The 17750-nt window shown below is 50.4% G+C and overlaps 1 protein-coding gene across 2 annotated transcripts in view; it reads right to left on the minus strand.

Annotated features, from left to right (window-relative positions):
- Positions 1 to 17750, minus strand: part of ABHD5 (abhydrolase domain containing 5, lysophosphatidic acid acyltransferase) — an 80874-nt gene that overhangs the window by 42542 nt on the left and 20582 nt on the right. The window lies entirely within an intron of this gene.

Raw genomic sequence — 17750 nt, forward strand, 5'->3', positions numbered from 1 at the left:
GTCAGAGGTGGGTGCCTGCCCACCTCCAACAACTCCTTCCCACTTTGACAGCTGGGAAGAGGTTGAAGGTGTTGAGGACTTCATTGGACGTCCTTACTTTATCAGGAAGTGGACGGGGAGTGTGGGGCAGCTGACTGGAATAGCTTCAGTTCCATTTACACACTGCCTTCCCCACAAAAGGGGGAAATCGTTTTCTCTTCAGTTTTTGAATTCTTTTCAGTTTTGCACTCTCTGGATCACTGGATCTCCTATCACCCGCACCTTGCTGCATGGTCCTTCCATAAGTGGCCACTGCCCTTCACATGCATATGGTGGCCAAGTGATGGACAGGCTGTGATGCTGCCTTTCTGCCTCGGGCCTGTGTCCTTCTGGGGATGGTACACATGCCCTCCGCTGCATTTGGTTTGTGGCTGGGGGCCAGGAGTGCTGTGCCTGCCATTCCTTTCACATAGATACGCAAACTATATCACCCATCGCCCAGGACGTGAAGTTCTGTGCACCAGGCAGGTGTTTTTTTTTTTTTTTTTTTTAATTTAGCCCTGCTGTGGGCACACAGCAATCTGGCACTTCCAGCTCATGCCAATCAACGGGTCCCGGCCAATGATTCATGGCCGGGACCCATCGATTGGATGGCCAGAAAGAAATCTGCTGGTAAATTAACAGCGGGGATGTGCCCATATTTGCATCCCAGCAAAGCAGGAAATAAAAACCGTCACATTCCTTAGTAAAGGCACCCCAAAGTAAACACTTTACACGTTACTAGGCACACAGTTAACCCTTTGATTGCCCCTAATGTGAACCCTACCGAGCATAATTAATACAGTGACAGTCCATATTTTTACTGATCACTGTATTAGTGTCACTGAGAGGTCAGTGGCAGTTCATTGCCACTCAGTGTCAGATTGCCTGCTTCGCTATCACAGTCCGGCTATAAGTTGCTGATCGCCGCCATTACTAAAAAAAAAAATAAAAAATAAAAAAAAAATAAAAGAATTCCACTATATATACACACACAATCATTTGTAGATTAACCTTCACGCAAACCAAATAATATACACTAATTGGGATTTTTTTTTTTTTTAACCAAAGACATAGCAGAATACATTTTGGCCAAAATGTATGAAGACATTTTATTGGATAGGTTTTAGAGCAAAAAGTAAAAAAACTGAATTTTTGTAAAATCTTACCTGTAAAATTCCTTTCTCTGAGTCCTCCGACAGTCGCCGCCATCTTCATATTCATCACAATGGGGTATTAGACTTTGCTCCGAAGGAGTAGCTAGGCAACAGAATATGTTAACATTTAGGGCTCTTTCACACGGCCTTTCCGTGTGAAAGGTCCGCTGCGGGACTTTTTTTTTTTTTTTTCACGGAGCGGATGACATTTCTGTCATCCGCTCCGTAGGTCCGCATATCATCCCATCCGTTTGCGGATGATATGCGGACCTAATGTAAGTCTATGGGGACTGCGGATGTCAGCGGATGACACCGCTGACATCCGATTTTCCTTCCTTTCCGTTTTTTGAACGGAACAAAAATAGGATTTTTTCAGTTCCAAAAAACGGAGCAGAACTGACAGGAGGAAAATCGGATGTCAGCGGATGGTATTCCGCTGACATCCGCAATGCCATAGACTTACATTATGTCCGCAAATCATCCGCAAAAAAATAGGATGATCTGCGGACATACGGAGCGCCCGTGTGAAAGGGCCCTAAAGCTTTCAACATATCCCACCCCCAGGGGGTGGTCCCCTCAGTCAATACCCTCCTACTTCCTGCATCCATATCTCAGTTTCAGTGGAATAGCAGTAGAGTATACAACCAAACCCCAAAAGAGAGGCGGGGGCGGCGACTGTCGGAGGACTCAGAGAAAGGAATTTTACAGGTAAGATTTTACAAAAATTCCGTTTTCTCTTACGTCCTCCGACAGTCGCCACCATCTTCATATTCGTCACAATGGGGACGTCCCAAAGCAGTGCAAACATGAGGGGTGGGAAACGCAGCCGCGCCGTAAGGCAACGCAGTCTCCACATCAAAGAAAGGAACCTTACCAAAGGAAGGAAACCAGCTGTGCAACATGAAAAAACTTGCTCAACAGGAGCAACAACCCAGGAAAAGCAAATAACCCAGGGATAAAAAACATATCCCAAAACGCCAGGGGTCCACAACAAGAGACCCTAAGGAACTGCCGCACTAAGAACCTTGCGGCCAAAGGAAGCATCTGCCGATGCCTGAACATCCACGCTGTAGAATTTTGTGAAAGTGTGTACGGTCGACCAGGTCGCCGCCTTACACACCTGGGCCACAGAAGCCCCATGACGACAGGCCCAAGACGTACTCAGAGATCTAGTAGAGTGCGCCTTCACAGGCATAGGGGGAACTTTTCCCTGCAAAGCATATGCCTGTTCAATGGTTTGTCTGATCCATTTGGCGATGGTAGAAGCAGACGCCGCCATGCCCTTCCGAGGACCTTCCGGAAGAACAAACAAAGAATCCGTCTTGCGAAAAGACTCAGTCGATTTAAGGTAAACCCTTATCGCCCGAACAACATCCAAAGAGTGCAACCTCACCTCCTGCGGATGTTTAGGCTTCGCGCAAAGCTAAGGCAAGACAATATCCTCATTGAGATTAAATTCCGAAACTCGCTTCGGAAGAAAAGAAGGATTAGGTCGCAAGACCACCTTATCCAAGTGAATGACCAGATACGGAGACTTGCAGGACAAAGCCGCCAGCTCTGACACTCTGCGAGCCGAAGTGATCGCCACCAAAAAGGCGACCTTTTTAGACAACATAGACAACGAGATCTCCCTGATCTGTTCAAAAGGAGCACGTTGTAACACAGATAGAACGAGATTCAAGTCCCAAGGAGGCAGAGGTTCCCTCCTAGGAGGAACCAGATGCCGCACCCCTTGAACAAAGGTGCCAACCAAGGAGTTAGAAGCCACAGGATGTTGAAAAAGCACGGCCAGCGCAGACACCTGACCCTTGATCGTAGCCAGCGCCAAACGCTGGTCGACACCCGTTTGAAGGAAGGACAACACTCGAGAAACCGAGTACGTGCGAGGTGAAAACCCCCTGGACTCACACCAGGCAAAATAGGCCTTCCAAGTACGGTAATAGACCTTCCCTGAGGAAGGCTTCCTCGCGTTGATCAAAGTGCGAATGACCTCAGGGGAGAGACCCCTAGCCTTCAGGACCTCGGTCTCAACAGCCAGGCCGTCAAAGCCAGCGACTGTAAAGCAGGATGGAATATCGGCCCTTGAGACAGGAGATCTTCTCGAAGAGGTAGACGCCATGGGGCGTCGACCGCCAGATTCACGAGGTCTGCGTACCAGGACCGGCGAGGCCAGTCCGGCGCCACAAGAATCACCGTGCTGCGTTCCGATTGCAACCTGCGAAGGAACCTGGACAGCAATTGAATCGGTGGAAACGCATACATCAGTCTGTACTGATGCCACGGGACCGCCAACGCGTCTGCCCGAGGGTCGCGCGTCCTTGCCACGAACCTTCTCGTTCAGATGAGACGCGAACAGGTCCACATCTGGAAGACCCCACTTCGCGCACAACATCTGGAAGACAGCTGGGTGGAGAGACCATTTCCCCTGATCCAGGGTCTGGCGACTCAGATAGTCCGCCTGCCAGTTCTCCACCCCCGGAATGTGAACTGCCGTTATCGCCGGGACATGAGTCTCGGCCCAAGACAGAATGTCGGCCACTTCCCGAGCCGCTCGGGCACTCCTGGTGCCCCCTTGGTGGTTGATGTAGGCCACCGCCGTGGCATTGTCCGTCTGCACCCGAACCGTACAGCCCTGCAGCCTGTCTGTCCAGCGACGTAGGCAGAGATTTATTGCACGCAATTCCAGAATGTTGATCGGAAGGGAGGACTCCCCCTCCGACCAAGTTCCCTGGGCGGACAGAACGCCCAGAACGCCACCCCAGCCCAACAGGCTGGCATCCGTGGTGATCACTGTCCATGAGATAGGACGAAAGGACTTGCCCCCCGATACCATCGGGGACTGGAGCCACCACAGATGATCCCTTCTGGTGCGATGGCTCAACAAGATCTGAAGATCCAGAGATTGAGGTCGCCTGTCCCACCTGGACAGAATCTCCGCTTGGAGACCCCGCGTGTGAAACTGGGCGAAGGGAATCGCCTCGAAGGCCGAGACCATCAATCCCAGACATCTCATGCTCGTCCGCAGAGACGAGTGCAGAACGTCCCTGAGGGACCTGACTTCCTCCTGAAGAGTCCTGAGTTTGTCTTCCGGCAGGAAGACCTCCGCCTGGACCGAGCCCAGGATCATTCCCAGGTAGGGAAGACGAACCGACGCACTCAGCGACGACTTTGGAAAATTTATCGTCCAACCAAACTCCTGCAGAGTTTGCATCGTGACGGACAGGTCCTCTTCCAGACCCTGGCTGGTCGCAGACCGAACCAGAATGTCGTCCAGATACCCCAGGACAGAGATGCCCTGGGCTCTCAACAAAGCCAGAACGGGTGCAAGCACCTTGGTGAAAAGCCGTGGAGCCGAGGCGAGACCAAAAGGTAACGCCACGAATTGGTAATGATCCTCCGCAATGGCGAATCGAAGGTACCTCTGGTGACCCTCGAAAATCGGGATGTGAAGGTACGCATCCTTCAAATCGATGGAGGCCACGAATTCCCCCGGAACCAGGGCAGCCACCACCGACCGCAGGGATTCCATGCGGAACTTGCGAACCCGCACAAAGCGGTTCAGAGCCTTCAAGTCCAGAATTGGACGAACCTTGCCCTCCTTCCTGGGCACGGTGAACAGATTTGAATAAAACCCCCGAAATCTGTCCCGATGAGGCACCGGAACCACCACTCCCTGAGCCCTCAGGTCCCGCACCGCTAGGTGCAGATCCCGCAAATGCTCCGGAGACAGTTGAAGATTTGAGGGAAAGAATCTGCTCTCCGGCCGAGAGAGAAACTCGATCTTGTAGCCAGATCGAACGATTTCCTGAACCCACTGGTCCCTCACGCGGGCCCGCCAGGGTTGAAGAAAACCGAGCAAGCGTCCCCCCACCCCAGAACTGGGTGAGGGCGCCCCTTCAGGCCGCATTGTTATGGGCAGCGGGTCCGGACTTCTGTTTACCAGACCACGGATTCTTTTGGGAGCCTTGACCCTTGAATGGTTTGCCCTTGTAGTGCGACCGAAAGGCACGAAAGGACCCCTGAGGAGGCCGAAAATTAGTATGTTTCTTACCAGGAGCCCCCTTAGCCTTGGGGAAGTGGGGCAAGAGAGTGCTCTTACCGCCCGTGATCCCCTTTATCAACGTATCCAAGGATTCCCCAAAAAGGCGAGATCCATCATAAGGCAGATTGGCGAAGGTCTTGCGCGAAGATTGGTCCACAGACCAACACTTTAACCAAACCAGGCGGCGAGACAACACCGCCACGCTTTGCACACGTGCAGCCAACGGCACTAGATCCAAGTCCGCATCACACAGATACATGACACCCTGATGGATTTGATCCACCATATCCAATGTCGCCGGTGAGGCCGAATCAGCCACTAAGACGCGCCTAAGCACCTGCGTCCAACTTGCGACAGCCTGGGCTGCCATAAGAGAGGCAAACAGAGCTTTCAGCATCGAACCCGTAACAGAATAAGTATGACGGGCAAGAGACTCCATTCTCCTATCCGTGGCATCTCGGAACACCGGAGTATCCTCTGCAGGAATCGCAGTGGATTTATTCAAAACCGCAATCGCGTGATCCACCGGGGGTGGCACACACCACCGGTCATCAGTGGCAGGCGTGAAAGGATAACGCAGCCTGAACCTACTTGGCACAGCAAAAGGCTTGCGTAAATTGCGCCATTGTTCCTTAACAGCGCGCTGAAAATCATCAGTGCAGGGAAAGACCTGCGATGTCTTGCGTCTTTTCTGCGTCCCATAAGCCGCCAGGGCAGCAGGAGGACACAGTTCATCCTGCAAACGCAGCGTTTGTTTTATAGAAGCAACCAATTCATCCATGATTGCAAGCTCTTCAGGCGAGCCAGGGGGAGAATTATCAACCCCCTCAACCTCAGCCTCCACCTCGGACCCCACGAGATCCAGGGAGGAACGGGACCCCGATAAGGAGACCCCAGCCATAGCAGCCCCATCACCATCACCCTCAGAATCAGAGGAAACAGAAACTCTGGGTCTTTTGGTGGATTGAGCAGCCACCAGCATCTGCACCTGAGCAGCAAGGTTAGCCACCACTTCGGCTAAATCCCCCCCTGGGGGGGAAACAGCAGTCCCCTGGCTTCCCACCAAGGTGGCAGGAAATTTACCCTCCTGAGAATCCATTGCCCCAAAAAAATATGCCGGAGAATAAAGGGTTAATTGCCCCTTTAACAAGCGCGGCAAGCGCAGCCCACCGCACACACACACAAGAACAATGAGACCCCCACAGGGACAAAACTGAACACAGGCAATGGATATAGGAAGAACAGAAGGATAAAACCTGAAGAGACCCCTGCTGTTGCTGCCGCCTCGATCGGTGCACCCAGGAAAGAGGAAGTGATGAAATCAGGGAGCTCTATTAAAGCCTATGGAAGGCTACAAGAAAATGGCCGCCCGCAGTGAAAACATGCGGCTGGAGCGAGCGCAGTCAAAATGGCGCCGTTTGGCGCCGAAACCGCCGCTCCCCCACTACTGTGATGCATATAACACCACACATGTAAAAAAAACATGGCGGATCGCCGCATCGATCGCTGTATCGTGCCCCAAACATGACAAAACATGCCCCACAGCACACAGCCCTTCACACCTTACACAGGCTGACACAGAGAGTGTCACACAGCCCCCCCCCCCTGCAGCCCACAGCGTGCAGCCAGAGCGATAGGGAGCCAAACGGTGTGAACAGAAGCAGGTTACACAGTCCCAGACTGACACCCCCCCCGACAGACAGGTCCCCACATAGATACACTTACCTCTCAATGGCGTGGGGAACCCGCACAGGCGAACAAGCCGCTGCACATGAGGCAGGGAGAGTCGCATCCAGGACGCACAAAATCGGGGTTAAGAAACCGCACAGCGTCCAGTGAGGTAGCCACCTCACCAATCATCCCTGCACCGAACAGGGATGGGTCGTTCACTGTGCCAGGAGCGTTACCTGGCTGAACGCTCGAAGGCAGGCTGGGAAGCCACTGACCCACGACCTGCGACCAGGGGGATCAGCCCGAGACCCAGCCCGCACGAATCCTCTTCATCAGAAGAACTAACTAATGCTGACAAAAAGAACAGCTAAATAAAGAGAGAGAAAAAACTCAAACAAAAAAATCAAAAAAGTAGAGAAAGGCTGAGGCAAAAAGCCCCAGCATAGAGAGATCCAGCTACTCCTGACAAGCTAGACATTGAAACTGAGATATGGATGCAGGAAGTAGGAGGGTATTGACTGAGGAGACCACCCCCTGGGGGTGGGATATGTTGAAAGCTTTAATGTTAACATATTCTGTTGCCTAGCTACTCCTTCGGAGCAAAGTCTAATACCCCATTGTGATGAATATGAAGATGGCGGCGACTGTCGGAGGACGTAAGAGAAATATTGTTTTCAAAATTTTCACACAAAAAAAAAAAAAAAAAAAACCCAGTGATGATCAATTACCACCAAACAAAAGCTCTATTTGTGGGAAATAAATTATATAAATTTAATTTGCGTACAGCCTAATGCTGGCCATACACACACAGAATTTTGGCCGTTTGCAGACTGAACTATTATTCGTCGGTCGAAAGCGAATTGGCCACCAACTTACAGAATAAACTCTTTTACAGAATCGTTTTCATGATCATAATGATCGTTTGATAACATGCACAATACGAGTCAGAATATTATTTTCGTTTCAATTTTACCATACATGTAAAAAACTTTCCTAGAAACGATAAAAGTTTTCGCTATGGATCCATCGACATTAGCCGGGCACACGATCGAAATCGTCGGTAAACTTGTGTTCACTAACGGCCCGATTTTCAAACAATCTTTCCTAAAACGACCATTTTAGGCAGAAATTCTGTGCGCGTATGGCCAGCATAAGGCACGCCTATGCGATAATTATGCTGTCTAATCAGCATCTTGATATGCCACACCTGTGAGGTGGATGAATTATCTCAGCAAAGGAGAAGTGCTCACTAACACAGATTTAGACAGATTTGTGAACAATATTTGAGAGAAATAGGCCTTTTGTGTACATAGAAAAAGTCTTAGATCTTTGAGTTCAGCTCATGAAAAATGGGGGAAAAAACAAAAGTGTTGCGTTTATAATTTTGTTCAGTGTAGAAACCATCACTAAAGAGCTGAAGACACATGGTCTTTTAGACTGGCTTTCAATCCAGCTGATTGCAATTGGTACAGATATTGTGGCAAGCATGACTGGAGCTGAAAATGGTCTGGTACAGAAAGTACGTCAAAATCTCAGCCATGTAATTGGCATTCACACAGATTAAATTTAAGTGTAGTACGGCACTTTGAAAGAGGGAAAATGTATTGATGACCTCGACTCGGTTTTAAAAAAGCTATACCAAGTTTTACAAGCATTCATCCAAGAGAATGCGACAGCTGAAACCAGTAGCTGAAAGGTTTCATGAGAAAAATCCAGAAATTTTAGTACTTGCATAACAAACTGGGTGTCAAAGTCAGGGATCTCTCTGCACTGGTTTGTTGAAAAAAAAAAACGAAATGATTTTAAAATTTGTTCACATGCTCCATTTTCTGCTTGACTACCTAGAAATTATTTTTTGAAGAGCTTTTCTTAAAGAGGAATTAAACGTCATCTTTTTGACTTGTACCTACAGGTAGAGATGGGCGAACGATGAGGCCTTCTCCCTATCCTTAATAGCGTTTTTTATTTACTTTATTTTGTTAAGAATGCAACAGAAGGTGCTGGAACAGGCAAAGATGGACAGAAACGCCTAAACCTCAAGTGGACAAGGTCCAGGGGGTCTCTGGAAGTTTCCAGGGGCTTATTCTGGCCATCAAACTCAACCTATAAAATTCAAATATCAACTTTACCTGTTAAAAAAAAAAAAAATCATCTTGGATGCAAAGACTCTTTAAGGGTCCATGTACACTGCAACTTGTAAACGGCCTTTTAGGAGCAGTTGGGCGTTTTTTTCAGAAGCCCCTGAACCCACCTCCATGTTATCTTATCTGTCCATGTACACAGGGTCGTTTACAGTCATTTGCAGGCAGTTGAGTTCAGTGACGTTTTTTGGAAAGCAATTATTTGCGTACCGAACGCGATGACCCGCGTTTAGCGCTCGCGTTTTTCCATTTTAAAGGGGAATGATTTTTTGACCTCTTGAAACGGTTCTAAAACGCAAACGCCCGCTAAACGCGGGTGCAAACGCGACACAGTGGACGTTTTAAACGTCCTTTAAATTCCAGCATTCAAGGGACTTTTTAAAACGTCTCGTGTACATGAAGCCCAACACAGGGCTCCACAAATCCCAAGCGCCAGGTCGACTAGAAATAGCGTTCTGGCGCTTTTTGTCAGCCCATTCATGGTTGACACCACTAAGACCCTCTGAACATTCTCCTCACTGCTGCCGTCCCCTGTGCACTTATCTGTCTTTTGTAACATCATCCAGGAGCCCTTGCAAAGATTATGCTTCTACACAGCTTCCAGGGCCGTGTACGTATGTTTCAAGTGTACGGAGATGCAGCAGTGAGGAGGCTGTTCGGAGGGTCATAATGTTTTTTTTTTTTTTGTTAGGTGTAAAAGCGAAGATACCCTTTAAAAAAAAAAAAAAAAAAAACGTTAGCTCTGCTGCTTACCCGCAGCTAAAGTTTTTTTTTCCCTTCTTTAAATACCAGCAATCCAGGGGTGAATTACGTTGCGGTTATTGGCTGGCTTAAGTAATTACTTGCCGTGCCCTGGGTGCTGACGACACACGCTACACTAAAAAAAAAAAAAAACTGGCTCCTAACTTTTTTAGCTGGCTCCTAGATTCAAAGCAAATTTGTCAAGCTCTGATTTAACAAGAAAATGCAAAACAACACCAGAAAAGATCAGAAAAACCAAGAAAATGACAAATGGATTGCAATTGAAAAGTAGCTAAATAATCCAATTGGGAGACGCCTTTTTCCCTATATTTTCAATTCTCTCTATTCCTATCTGGTGTTTACATGAATAGTGATGTGCATTGTGGCTCAAGATATGCAACTTCATAAACATTTCTTCATATTTTATAACTTGTGGGGAATATGGTTTCACAACAGGTCAAGGACTGTCCTTGTGTTTAGTGCACGTCTATAACAGATCATGCATCATCACCTGAACCTTACATACACTTAGACCACTGACTTCTTACACAAGATGAACTCAAAAAAGCCTTTATGTACACGAGCGAACTGAAACCAAAGGGAAGTTCTGACAGGCGCGCTATCTAGAATACATACAAATGTAATAACATTATATTATAACAGATCACCAGCCACAGCTTTTGATTTTGGATAGAGTAGGGATAGGTTAAACCAGGGATTCCCAAACTATGGCCCTCCAGTTGTTCAGGAACTACAATTCCCATCATGCCTAGTCATGTCTGTGAATGTCAGAGTTTTACAATGCCTCATGGGACTTGTAGTTCTGCAACAGCTGCAGGGCCGTAGTTTGGGAATCCCTGGGTTAAACCATTGCAGACTTCCATTGCTGTCTTTGTAGCCATCAGGGAGGTTTCCTCTTATGGCCTGTAATTCTAGGCACAGATACAAGAAATGAGAAGGGCAATGGTCCTGCACGAATAATAAAACATCCTACTTTTTCTTTCTTGGTTAAAAAGGACCTTTCCCCCCTTTAATTAAAAATCACATCAGAATGCAGCTTACAGTTTTCCCACTTCCTGGTTGAGTGACACACTGGTGATATAAACCAGGGCCTCACAGAGAAGTCCTTGCCAAGCTACATCGCCAGCCACGCCTTTAGGACTAAATCCATTTTAGCATGTGGACTGGTGTCTGATGTGTATGGGAGGCATTGTTTAGGTTTTTTCTCTTTTTTTTTAAACTTTATTGCAATGTCAAAATTACATTTTCTTTATTTCTTTGCACCGCATCCAAGCTGCGGTGCTGAGATTTCAGGTAAAGTCTGATGCATTGTGAAAAAACACAGGCACACTGCATTTTTACACACTGCTCTGCATTTTTCCACTAAGCTGTGGTGTTCATAGGGCACATAAAAAAAACGGAATTTTTGTAAAATCTTACCTGTAAAATTCCTTTCTCTGAGTCCTCCGACAGTCGCCGCCTCTTCATATTCGTCACATATGGGGTATTAGACTTTGCTCCGAAGGAGTAGCTAGGCAACAGAATATGTTAACAATAAAGCTTTAACATATCCCACCCTCAAGGGGTGGTCCCCTCAGTCAATACCCTCCTACTTCCTGCAACCATATCTCAGTTTTAGTGGAATAGCAGTAGAGTATACATTCAAACCCCAAAAGAGGGGCGGGGGCGGCGACTGTCGGAGGACTCAGAGAAAGGAATTTTACAGGTAAGATTTTACAAAAATTCCGTTTTCTCTTACGTCCTCCGACAGTCGCCGCCTCTTCATATTCGTCACATATGGGGACGTCCCAAAGCAGTGCAAACATGAGGGGTGGGAAACGCATCCGCGCCGAAAGGCAACGCAGTCTCCACATCAAAGAAAGGAACCTTACCAAAGGAAGGAAACCAGCTGGGCAACAGCAAAAATAAGTGCTCAACAGGAGCAACAACCCAGGAAAAGACAAAAAACCCAGGGGATACAAAAAACTATCCCAACAGCCAGGAGTCCCCAACAAGGGACCCTAGGGAACAGCCGCACTAAGAACCTTGCGGCCAAAGGAAGCATCCGCCGATGCCTGAACATCTACTTTGTAGAATTTTGTGAAAGTGTGCACGGTCGACCAAGTCGCCGCCTTACACACCTGGGCTACAGAAGCCCCATGACGGCAGGCCCAAGACGTACTCAGAGATCTAGTAGAGTGCGCCTTCACAGGCACAGGGGGAACCTTCCCCTGCAAGGCATAGGCCTGTTCAATGGTCTGCCTGATCCATTTGGCGATGGTAGAGGCCGAAGCCGCCATGCCCTTCCGAGGACCCTCCGGAAGAACAAACAAGGAGTCCGTCTTACGAAAAGACTCAGTCGATTTAAGGTAAACCCTTATCGCCCGAACAACATCCAGAGAGTGCAATCTCATCTCCTTTGGATGTTTAGGCTTCGTGCACAACGAAGGCAAAACAATATCCTCGTTAAGATGGAATTCCGAAACTCGTTTCGGCAGAAAAGAAGGATTAGGTCGCAAGACCACCTTATCCAAATGAACAACCAGGTACGGAGACTTGCAGGACAAAGCCGCCAGTTCCGACACTCTGCGAGCCGAAGTGATCGCCACCAAAAAGGCGACCTTTTTGGACAACATAGACAACGAGATCTCCCTGATCTTTTCAAAAGGAGCACGTTGTAACACAGATAGAACGAGATTCAAGTCCCAAGGGGGCAGAGGATCCCTCCTAGGAGGAACCAGATGCCGCACACCCTGAATAAAGGTGCCAACCAAGGAGTTAGAAGCCACAGGATGTTGAAACAGAACGGCCAGCGCAGACACCTGACCCTTTATCGTAGCCAGCGCCAAACGCTGATCGACACCCGTCTGAAGGAAAGACAGCACACGGGAAACCGAGTACGTGCGGGGTGAAAACCCCCTGGACTCACACCAGGCAAAATAGGCCTTCCAGGTACGGTAATAAACCTTCCCCGAGGAAGACTTCCTCGCGTTGATCAAAGTATGAACGACCTCTGGAGAGAGACCCTTCTCCTTCAGGACCTCGATCTCAACAGCCAGGCCGTCAAAGCCAGCGACTGTAAAGCAGGATGGTAAATCGGTCCTTGAGACAGTAGATCGTCTCGAAGAGGCAGACGCCAAGGGGCGTCGACCGCCAGATTCACGAGGTCTGCGTACCAGGACCGGCGAGGCCAGTCCGGTGCCACAAGAATCACCGTGCTGCGTTCCGAGTGTAACCTGCGAAGGAACCTGGACAGCAACTGAATCGGTGGAAATGCGTACATCAGCCTGTACTGATGCCACGGGGCCACTAACGCGTCCGACGCGTCTGCCCGAGGGTCGCGCGTCCTTGCCACGAACCTCTTCACCTTGTAGTTGAGGCGAGACGCGAACAGGTCCACATCTGGAAGACCCCACTTCGCGCACAACATCTGGAAGACAGCCGGGTGGAGAGACCATTCCCCCTGATCCAGGGTCTGGCGACTCAGATAGTCCGCCTGCCAGTTCTCCACTCCCGGAATGTGAACCGCCGTTATCGCCGGGACATGAGTCTCGGCCCAAGACAGAATGTCGGCCACTTCTCGAGCCGCTCGGGCACTCCTGGTGCCCCCTTGGTGGTTGATGTAGGCCACCGCCGTGGCATTGTCCGTCTGCACCCGAACCGGGCAGCCCTGCAGCCGGTCCGTCCAGCGATGAAGACAGAGCCTTATCGCACGCAATTCCAGAATGTTGATCGGGAGGGAAGATTCCCCCTCCGACCAAGTCCCCTGAGCGGACAGAACGCCCAGAACTCCACCCCAGCCCGACAGGCTGGCATCCGTGGTGATTACCGTCCACGAGATCGGACGAAACGACTTGCCCCCGGACACCAACGGGGACTGGAGCCACCACAGAAGGTTTTCCCTGGTGCGATGACTCAACGAGATCTGAAGATCCAGAGATTGAGGTCGCCCGTCCCACCTGGACAGGATCTCCGCTTGGAGACCCCGCGTGTGAAACTGCGCGAAAGGAATCGCCTCGAAGGCCGAGACCATCAATCCCAGACATCTCATACACGTCCGCAGAGACGAGTGTGGAACGTCCCTGAGGGACCTGACTTCCTCCTGAAGAGTCCTGAGTTTGTCTTCCGGCAGGAAGACCTTCGCCTGCACCGAGTCCAGTATCATTCCCAGATAGGGGAGACGAACCGACGGACTCAGTGTCGACTTTGGAACATTTATCGTCCAACCAAACTCCTGCAGAGTTTGCATCGTGACAGACAGGTCCTCCTCCAGACCCTGTCTGGTCGCAGACCAAACCAGAATGTCGTCCAGATACCCCAGGACAGAAACGCCCTGGGCCCTCAATAATGCCAGAACCGGTGCAAGCACCTTGGTGAAGACCCGCGGAGCCGAGGCGAGACCAAAGGGCAACGCCACGAACTGGTAGTGATCCTCCGCAATGGCAAATCGAAGGTATCTCTGATGACCCTCGAATATGGGGATGTGAAGGTACGCATCCTTCAAATCGATGGAGGCCATGAATTCCCCCGGAACGAGGGCAGCCACCACCGAGCGCAGGGATTCCATGCGGAACTTGCGAACCCGCACAAAGCGGTTCAGAGCCTTCAAGTCCAGAATCGGACGAACCTTGCCCTCCTTCCTGGGCACGGTGAACAGATTGGAATAAAACCCCCGAAATCTGTCCCGATGAGGCACCGGAACCACCACTCCCTGAGCCCTCAGGTCCCGCACCGCCAGGTGCAGATCCCGCAGGCGCTCTGGAGACAGTTGAAGATTTGAGGGAAAAAATCTGCTCTCCGGCCGAGAGAGAAACTCGATCTTGTAACCAGATCGAACGATTTCCAGAACCCATCTGTCCCGCACACGGGCCAACCAGGGCTGAAGAAAACCGAGCAAGCGTCCCCCCACCCCAAAACTGGGTGAGGGCGCCCCTTCAGGCCGAACTGTTATGGGCTGCAGGTCCGGATTGGCCGGACTTCTGTTTCCCAGACCAGGGCTTCTTCTGAGAGCCTTGGCCTTTGAACGGTTTGCCCTTGTAGTGCGGCCGAAAGGCACGAAAGGACCCCTGAGGGGGCCGAAAATTAGCATGCTTCTTCCCAGAAGCCCCCTTAGCCTTGGGGAAATGGGGTAAGAGAGTGCTCTTACCCCCGGTGATCCCCTTAATCAACACATCCAGGGACTCCCCAAAAAGGCGAGACCCATCATAAGGCAGATTGGCTAAGGTCTTACGTGAAGATTGGTCCACCGACCAACATTTCAACCAAACCAGGCGGCGAGACAACACCGCCACGCTGTGCACACATGCAGCCAACGGAATCAGGTCCAGGTCCGCATCACACAGATACATGACACCCTGGTGGATCTGATCCACCATATCCAGGGTCGCCGCCGAGGCCGAATCGGCCACTAGGACGCGCCTAAGCATCTGCGTCCAACTTGCGATCGCCTGGGCCGCCATGAGAGAAGCAAACAGAGCCTTAAGCATAGAACCCGTAACAGAATAAGTATGACGGGCAAGAGACTCCAGTCTCCTATCCGTGGCATCACGGAAAACAGGGGAACCCTCTGCAGGAATCGCAGTGGCTTTGTTCAAAACCGCAATTGCATGATCCACTGGCGGAGGCACACACCACCGTTCATCAGTGGCAGGCGAGAAAGGATAACGCAGCTTGAATTTACTTGGAACCGCAAAAGGCTTGCGCAGATCGCGCCATTGATCCTTAACAGCGCGCTGAAAATCAGCATTGCAGGGAAAAACCTGCGGCGTCCTGCGTTTCCTCTGCGTCCCATAAGCCGCCAAGGCAGCGGGGGGACACACTTCGTCCTGCAAACGTAGCGTCTGCTTAATGGAAGCAATCAACTCATCCATGATTGCAAGCTCTTCAGGCGAGCCAGGGGGAGAATTATCAACCCCCTCAACTTCAGCCTCTACCTCAGACCCCACTAGATCAAGAGAGGAGCGGGACCCCGATAAGGAGGTCCCTGCCAGAACAGCCCCATCACCTTCACCCTCAGAATCAGAGGACAGAGCAACCCTGGGCCATTTAGTAGATTGAGCAGCCACCAGCATTTGCACCTGGGCAGCAAGGCCAGCCACAATAGTGGCTAAATCCCCCCCTGGGGGGGAAACAGCGGTCCCCTGGCTTTCCACCAATACTGTAGGAAACTTGCCCTCCTGAGAATCCATTGCCCCTGTAATGCCAGACAACCAAGGGTTAACTGCCCCCTTTTAGCAAGCGCGGTAAGCGCAGCCCACCGCACCACACTCAGGCACAAAGAGACCCCCACAGGGAATATACAAACTGAATACAGGCAATGGATAGCAAGAACAGAAGGATAAAACCTGAGGAGACCCCGCTGCTGCTGCTGCCTCGATCGGTGTTCCTGGAAAGAGGAAGTGATGCTGCCAGGGCGCTCTATGTAAGCCTATGGAGGCTACAAGAAAATGGCCGCCGTGCATGTAAACCATGCGGCCGGAGCGGGCGCCGGTAAAATGGCGTCGTTTGGCGCCGAAAACGCCGCTCCACAGTGCACAAAAACACACACATTACATCCCAATATAAGGATACATGTTAGATCGCCGCAGCGATCGCTGTATATGCCCAAACATGCCAAGAAAAAACATGCCCCACAGCACACAGCTTCTCACACTGCCCAGCCTGACACACACAGTGTCATACAGCTCCCCCCCCCCCCCCTTGCAGCCCACAGCATGCAGCCGAGAGATAGGGAGACAAGCAGTGTGATTAAAGGCAGGTTACACAGTCCCAGACTGAGACCCCCCCAGACAGACAGGTCCCCACATAAATACACTTACCTCACATGGCGTGGGGAACCCGCACAGGCGAACAAGCCGCTGCACATGAGGCAGGGAGAGTCGCAATTCAAGACGCACAATGGGGGTTAAGAAACCGCACAGCGTCCGGTGAGGTAGCCACCTCACCAATCATCCCTGCACCGAACAGGGATGGGTCGTTCACTGTGCCAGGAGCGTTACCTGGCTGAACGCTCGATGGCAGACTGGGAAGCCACTGACCCACGACCTGCGACCAGGGGGATCAGCCCGAGACCCAGTCCGCATGATCCTCTTCGTCCGAAGAACTAACTAATGCTGACAAAAATAACAGCTAAGTAAAGATAGAGAGAAAACTCAAACAAAATATTAAAAAGAAGAAAGAGTCTGGGACAGAAAGTCCCAGCACAGAGAGAGCCAGCCACTCCTGACAAGCTAGACATTAAAACTGAGATATGGTTGCAGGAAGTAGGAGGGTATTGACTGAGGGGACCACCCCTTGAGGGTGGGATATGTTAAAGCTTTATTGTTAACATATTCTGTTGCCTAGCTACTCCTTCGGAGCAAAGTCTAATACCCCATATGTGACGAATATGAAGAGGCGGCGACTGTCGGAGGACGTAAGAGAAATATTTTTTTAACAAATGCAAAGCTGCAATAAGATGCATCTTTTTTTGCTTGGTGTTCTGCTTTGTTCACACCATGTTTAAAAATCGGGGTGCGCAAAAAACAATTCTATTTAGGCCCCTTTTACACAAGGCAGAGTCCGTCCAAGCGGATCTGCCTGCTCAGCAGGGGGGATTCACTCCGCTGATACCCGCTGAGCAGGTGGATGACAGGTCCATGTCCGTTCCACTATGCAGGGTGGACACGGACACAGCCTGCTGTTCTCTATGGGGTGGTCGGATGGAAACGGACGGCATGTCTGTTAACATCAGATTGTTATCCGATCAACCAGACAGATGGCGAACATTTCCCTATCCGTCTTTTTATAACAGACCAGACCGGATCAGAATGGATGCCGGCAGATGACATCCGCCACCCTATCGAGAACAATGAGTGGTGTGATCGGGACCGCCTGAAAAACAGACAGGCGGACTCGAGCAGTCCGCTGGCGTGAAAGAGGCCTTAAAACTGAACTCCAGCTTTTGATGCACTTTTACATAGTCCATTTGGGCCAAGCTGG

The sequence above is a fragment of the Pelophylax lessonae genome (genome assembly GCF_965119305.1).
Source record: "Pelophylax lessonae genome assembly, chromosome: 5".
Classification (NCBI taxonomy): Eukaryota; Metazoa; Chordata; class Amphibia; order Anura; family Ranidae; genus Pelophylax; species Pelophylax lessonae.